Consider the following 6,424-nt stretch of genomic DNA (forward strand, 5'->3'; position numbering starts at 1 on the left):
TATACAAAGTGGAATTGATTGTGTATGGTTAATTATTGCCAGCAAGCAGAGGCCAGATATTAATTTGGCATGGTTGTGAAACAGAGGGCACGTGCAGGGGCTATGAGCTGGAGGCTGCAAAAATTGGTGCGGGGGGGGGGGGGAGGGAGCTGCAATTGCTGTGTGAAGCCTGAGTTGGGCAAACAGCATCTTTGCTGGGTGAAGAAATAGTAGCTTGTGTTGTCCCTCGACTCTGCTGGCATTATCTGGAAATACTGGGGGTGATGTGCTGGGGACAGACCTGGCTGTATCCTCACAGAGCTGCAAGGGGGAAGCGTGCAGAGGGGAGCTGCTTGCGGGTAGCTTGCAGGCGGGACAAAGTACTGCCATGTCCCTCCGAGAGCATCCCAGGTGGGGAGGGTGGGCTGTGTGCCCTCAGTCCACCCCACAGCTGTGTAGGGGTGATGGTGGCTGCAAGGTGCTAGAAGTCGACAGGGGCCTCCAGCCATGCTGATCACCTGCTCCCTGCTGTCAGCTGCATGTCTTCTGCTGCTGATCCAGAAATGCCAGTGGAATGCTTGGATTTTGGACCAGACTATAGAGGTGAGATGTGGCTGAGTGTGGCTGGCTGTATGGCCATGCAGGACATTTCCAGCCTGAGCATCCTCCTGAGCACTCTGGCAGCACTGGCCATGGTGCCAGGGTGCTCAGGAGGATGCTTGGGTCTGGAAGTGTCCGTACAGGGCTTATGCATGCCCGGGGTACCCCAGATTCAGCTTCTGGCTGGGCCCCGTACCCCCCGGGGGTCTGGCAGCATCCCCTGGGGAAGCTGGTGGGAAAGCACAGTTAACACGGCGCTATCAGAAAACGGCTTCCTGCTGCTAATCAGCTGCTGGCAGGTTGTCGCTTTCGCAGCTGCCTGGCTTTTCGGAGAAAAATGTCATTTATCAGCCCTTCCCGGAGGAGACCTGGTAGAGATGCTCGGCGCTGGCGCTGCCGGGGCTCGGCTCCGCCTGTCGCGCAGGCGCCATCTAGTAGGAAAAGGAGAAAAAGACCAAAACCGAAAGAGGGGGGATGTTGAAACACAATTTCTTTCCGGGGGAAGGGTTTAACCCAACACAAAGCTGCTCTGGGGCAGGGCTCTAGTGCTGAGCCTGTGCTTTGCAGAATTTGCACTGCGTGGGAAAGGACGAGGCTTGGAGATGCCCCGAGCTGGAGCACGGCTTAGTCCGGGACGGGTCCTTATTGATTGGATCTAAAAATAGACTTTGACATAAAGGATCATTTCCAGGCAGCTTCCTGATAACATTGTCAGGGCTGGATTTGATTAATTAGCTCTGTGTGGTAGTTGCAGTATACTGGCTTGGGCTGCTACCTTCAGCTCCGGTGGGTGGCAGATGCTCCTGATCCCAGCACCGAGGTCATCCATTCAGCTGGAGGCTTTCCTTACAGCCAAAAACCTCTCTCTGCCATCCGTGCATGTACGTTTTCACATCATGAAGGCATCCGCTTTGCTCACATCACATGATTTTAGCGCAAATCCTACCCTGCTCTCGTCATCTTCTAACATATGTGTGGATTTTCAGTGTGATTTCCCAGCCCTAGGGGTTTGCCAGAGAAAACCTCCCCAGATCATCCCCTCCCAGGGCAAAATAAAAGGGACATATAATGTTACTTTGCTTTAAACACACAAACAAAAAGTCATGATTTTATACCAATCCTATGATTTTTACACAGCTTGACTCACCCTTCCCAGTGTGGGGAGGTGATAATGCTGAGTGTCTGTTATCTGCCATGCATGAATTCCTGCTGGCAGGCGGTGTGTCCTCTGCCGAGGATACACAGATGCACATCCCCATGCAGCAGGTCCCTGCGATACATGTGTGACATGGTGAGTCCTGCTCAGGCATGTCTCCTTCTTGCCTTTCCCCTTTATTTTCCCAAAATTTCAAGAACCAGAGGCAAGGGATGCTGCAGGGTGAGGGGCATCGCCCACATCCTGGGGTCTGGTGGTTTCACCCTACCAGGGACTGCATAAGCGTCATTGCACTTTGCCCAGAGCAGAACCTTAATTCATCTCCACTTTCATAGATAAAAGCCTGAATTAATTAAAAAAGAGAATAGAAAACACTTTGATTTCCAGAACACCAGAAACTCCTAATTATCACAGCTCCCGCAAGTGCTGCTATAATTAAGGGGCTACTGCTTTTTCCGCTGCAGACCCAGTTTTTGCAGGGATTTCCAAATGGTGCCTAATTTTTTTGCTTTTGGTGAAGTACAGCTACTCAGGGCATGGATTCTGCCTCCAGGTGCATCTCTGTAAATCAGCCACACCACCACTGAAACAGTGTCTAATTCCCCCATGGATTTCTTATTAGAAATCCAGTGTCCCTAATGGCACCGTGCTACAGACAACGTCTGCTCTCCAATTATACAAAATAATAAAATTGGAGGCCTTTATTCTTTGCCTTCTGGTCTTTCCATCTTTGAAATACACTTGGGGGCTGCTTCCAGCCTTTTATCATAACCAGAGAGACTAAGCATTTATTAGTATTTAAAAAAGACGGTGGAAACTGAATTTCTCACCTGATCACTGGCCCTCTGGTTCCTGTAACCCTTCCAGAAGCACTGAAAGCACTGTGATGGCACTGATGGTGAAATAGCTACACTTTGCTACAGCGTAAAAGCAGGAAAACACCTCTAATGCAATAACCGAGCAAATCCCGCAGGAGCATCTCCCCTGCAAATGCTGGGTCTGGTGGCTGCTGGGCAGGGCAGGGGGCTCCCAGTTGCCTTTGACACTTGTGTCAGAGAAGTGACCAGATAAAGACGTAGTTGACGATATGCATCACCTCTTTATATGTTGAGGTTTATCTTTTGGCTGCTGCAGCTTTCCTGCTTTTATGTCTTTCCTAAGTGTTCTCTGAAGTCTGCCCACTGCTAACAGCTTTCTCAGTGGGTATGGTGGCAGCTTCACCACCTCCAAGGTGATTCTTCTGCTCCCAGCTTCACAACTGTGGACAAAACTGTCCCCAGAATTATTCTTCCCGCTGACAGCTGCTTTCCCTCTCTGTTGAATGGCCCCAGTTTTCTCCACGTCCCCCCATCCTGACCAGGTGTAGGGTCTGGCTGCAGAGACCTGCGTGGGACTTCAGAGCTGGTGCCTGGAGGGATGAGTTTGGACCTGATGTAGGGCAGTGGGCTGCGGTCATGTGTCTGGAGTACTGGGTGTTCTGGGGAAGGCTCTGTGAAAGGCATTCTTAAGAAAAAAAATCTTATGTATAGCTTGGAGCTACCCTGCGGCTCCATTGCAGGCATTGCAATGCACTGAATGTTGGAGTCTGACTTGGTCTGAACCCCCTCAGGTACTTGTAACCCATGTTTAACACCATGCCTTTCATGAAACACCATGCCTTTCATGAAACTCTTCCTTTTATCCCTCTAGAAAGGTGAAAGAAATAAAGGCTGTGTTTTGAAGGGACACTTCAAAAAGCAGAGGGATGCTCCTTTTCCTCCTGCCCCGTGCTGGCCGACACGGGTGCAAAGCCAGCCCCAGCCTTCCCCCCCCATGGCTCTGGGTTTCTCCCTGCCCATGGGGAGCACGAACACCCCGACATCATGCAGAGGCAGCCGGCTGGTGGAAAACATGTTCCCCACCCCAGCACACCCTTTTAGTAGCCGTTGCTTGTGTATGGGCAATGCAGATGTGCTTCAGGATCAGACCAAGCCACGGCTCTGCTCTTACCCGCTTGTCTCTGCTGGAAGATGGTTTTGTTAAGCAAAGCATCGCTGGCTTGCAAAAAAAAAAAGTGAAAGGAATACATACAAAATTTGTCTGTCTTAGATAGGCAGAGAAGCATAGGAAGTTAAGAAGATCACAGACAATTGAATTTAATTGAAAAAATAAGATTAAATAAAATAAGACTTGAATATGAAGAGCTAATTTGAATTAAAGAAACAAGCTGCTTACCTGAAGAAAGAAGCTAGAGGATGGAAATTATTTTATTTTGCATTTGGGTTCCAGCTCTGTTTATATCAGGAAGGCTTTAAAAAACACCCCCCCAACACCCACCCCCCCAAAGTGGTTTTATGCTTGAAACTATAATTTTTTTGGAGACAGTCACAGTGCACAGGGAAACGGAGCTCTCACCTGATCTCATGGGCTTAGGAGAGATTTGCACTATGTATGGTATAATGAGAGAGCTTGATCCAAGGCTTACAGCTTCCCAGCATCATCTCAGGGTTGGTAGTGAGGTCTGCAGCTCCTCCCTTACAGGGAGGGGAGCAAAACCCAAACTGTGGGGTCAGTGACAAGCAGGCCCTTGCCTTGGGAATGACGGTGGGTGGGAATGTTTCCAGGACTGTAAAATCCCGATGCAAACAGCTCTGAGCAGAAGCCACGAGGGCAGGCAGCACTGGCGGCTCACGCACAGTGGTTGTGACCAGGCTCTGTTCCTGCATCAGCTTTTGAAAGCAAAATGGGTAAGAAAATAGTTTTAGGGAAAACTGTTAGTTTGTATTCACAACACAAACAGGAAAATTATATACAGACAAGTAGCGCAAATAGGAAAAGTAAGAGATTAATCTAAAGTATTTTTTGCAGTTAGAGGCATCTGTCTTCCAAGGGAGTTCTCCTGAAGGTGATGAAATAGTTCAGTGCATGCCCCCCCATCCAGCCACCGGCACCCTCCTCCCCACCGAACAGTCCCACCGGCCTTGGTGTCGTGGTCAAGGCCGTGTCCCCCTGCTTCCCACGGGCATGCAGGACCCAGCCTCAGAGGGACAGGCCTGGCCAGGGACCCCATGCCATGCCACCGGCTGGCTATGGCACTGGGAGCAGCCAAGCGCTAGGTGCTGTGGCCGAGGCAGCAAAGGTCACTTCCAAGTCACCCCACGGCACCCCTGGGCAGGGAGGGAGCCGGTGGGCGTGCAAGCTGGCACGGCAGGACACAGAGCTCGGCCGTGCCCCGTGGCCCATGAGCCAAGGGGGCTCTCAGGACCTTGTGCTGGGGATGGTGAAGGGGAGGAGGGGGGCCCCAGGCGGGTGGCAGCTTTGTTGACCCTTTTCCAGATGGTAATTTCGACATTTTGTTGTCACTTGAAAATTTTGTAACAGGAATAAATGCAACGGCGGTGCTCATTTGTACTGACTCTCACTGCCAGACTGGGGGCTGACCTAAACGTGCTTTTAATGCATATTTAATGTATACACCAGTAGCTTGTCACTGTCTTTTAACTGCTGCCCACCTGCACTTTGCACATGCAAGAGCCGACCACAGCGTATCTGTTGCCTGCCCCTACTCAGCCACCCTTGTGCTGAGCCATGTGCTTTGTCTCCAGCCTCCCTTGGTCTCCTCTGGTCCCTGCCCAACTGGCATCTGCTCCATCCCTCTCCCATCCCAAGAAAACTCGGACAGGGATGTATTTCCACCAGCACTCCATGCAAGAGCATGAGCATGGTGGTGCACCTCCTGCAAGCCGGTCTGGCAGCGCATCCCAGAGCGGGGTGATAACCTGCCCCGCACCCCAGAGATTATCATCCGCCCCAGTATTGTGTGAGGATCTTATTTCTGAGCAAAATCCAGCTGTGATTTCATTAAAGAGGCTCTTGCTCCTTGTACGCAATATTTAATTTAACATGAGTGTTGAGTGTGTTGAGTTCAGGGTGTTGATTAACCATGACTCTGAGATAGAGGGAAATTACTAATATGGGAAAGTGCAGTCAGTTATTTCATGGCAAGGAGTAATTGAGCTAACAGTTGACATATGGAGTTGTGTGGGCAAACTAATTAAATTTTACATCTTCCCAAGCATTTGTGAGTTTTATAAGCATTTGATTTATATATTAATTAAACCTCAGAGTGAAATAAAGAGGACATAACTATTTATACTGCAAATGTGTCCATCAAGAGGAAGGACTTTAATGTATTTTCAAGCAGATACCAAAGTAGCTCTGCAAGTCCCCAGCTCAGCTCAACAGTGGCAGAGCAGGCTGGGACCATGTCGCAGCCCACGAGGCTGGTCCTGCACTGGCAGAGGGTGCTGAGCACCCAGCTGTCACCACGTTGCTGGCCATTCCTTTGTCCCCTGTGGTACCTATTCCTCCTCTTCTCCACCAGGAGCAAGCTCTGTGCTGCCCAGCTGGCTGGTATCTCCCTGGTGGGCTGCAGAGCCCCAGTTTCCCACTGATTTGGGTGCTTTACAAGTAGCTAGTGAGAAAGCTAATATGTGATTTAAATATTTATCCGACCCATTAGCAAGGTGCTAGAGGTGGTTACAGTGTGTCCTGGGATGACCTTGCTGAGGATTTCTGGAGTTATTTGCATGGTTTCACATCTAAAGGGAACTTGCGTTGTGTGTATTTCCCGCTGGACAGCAGGATGGTCAGAGCATTTAGGGTGGCCAGCGTTGTTTTCAGCCTGGTTGACTCTCTGATGGAAAGGGG

Source organism: Falco peregrinus, chromosome 8 (assembly GCF_023634155.1).
Source record: "Falco peregrinus isolate bFalPer1 chromosome 8, bFalPer1.pri, whole genome shotgun sequence".
Lineage (NCBI taxonomy): Eukaryota > Metazoa > Chordata > Aves > Falconiformes > Falconidae > Falco > Falco peregrinus.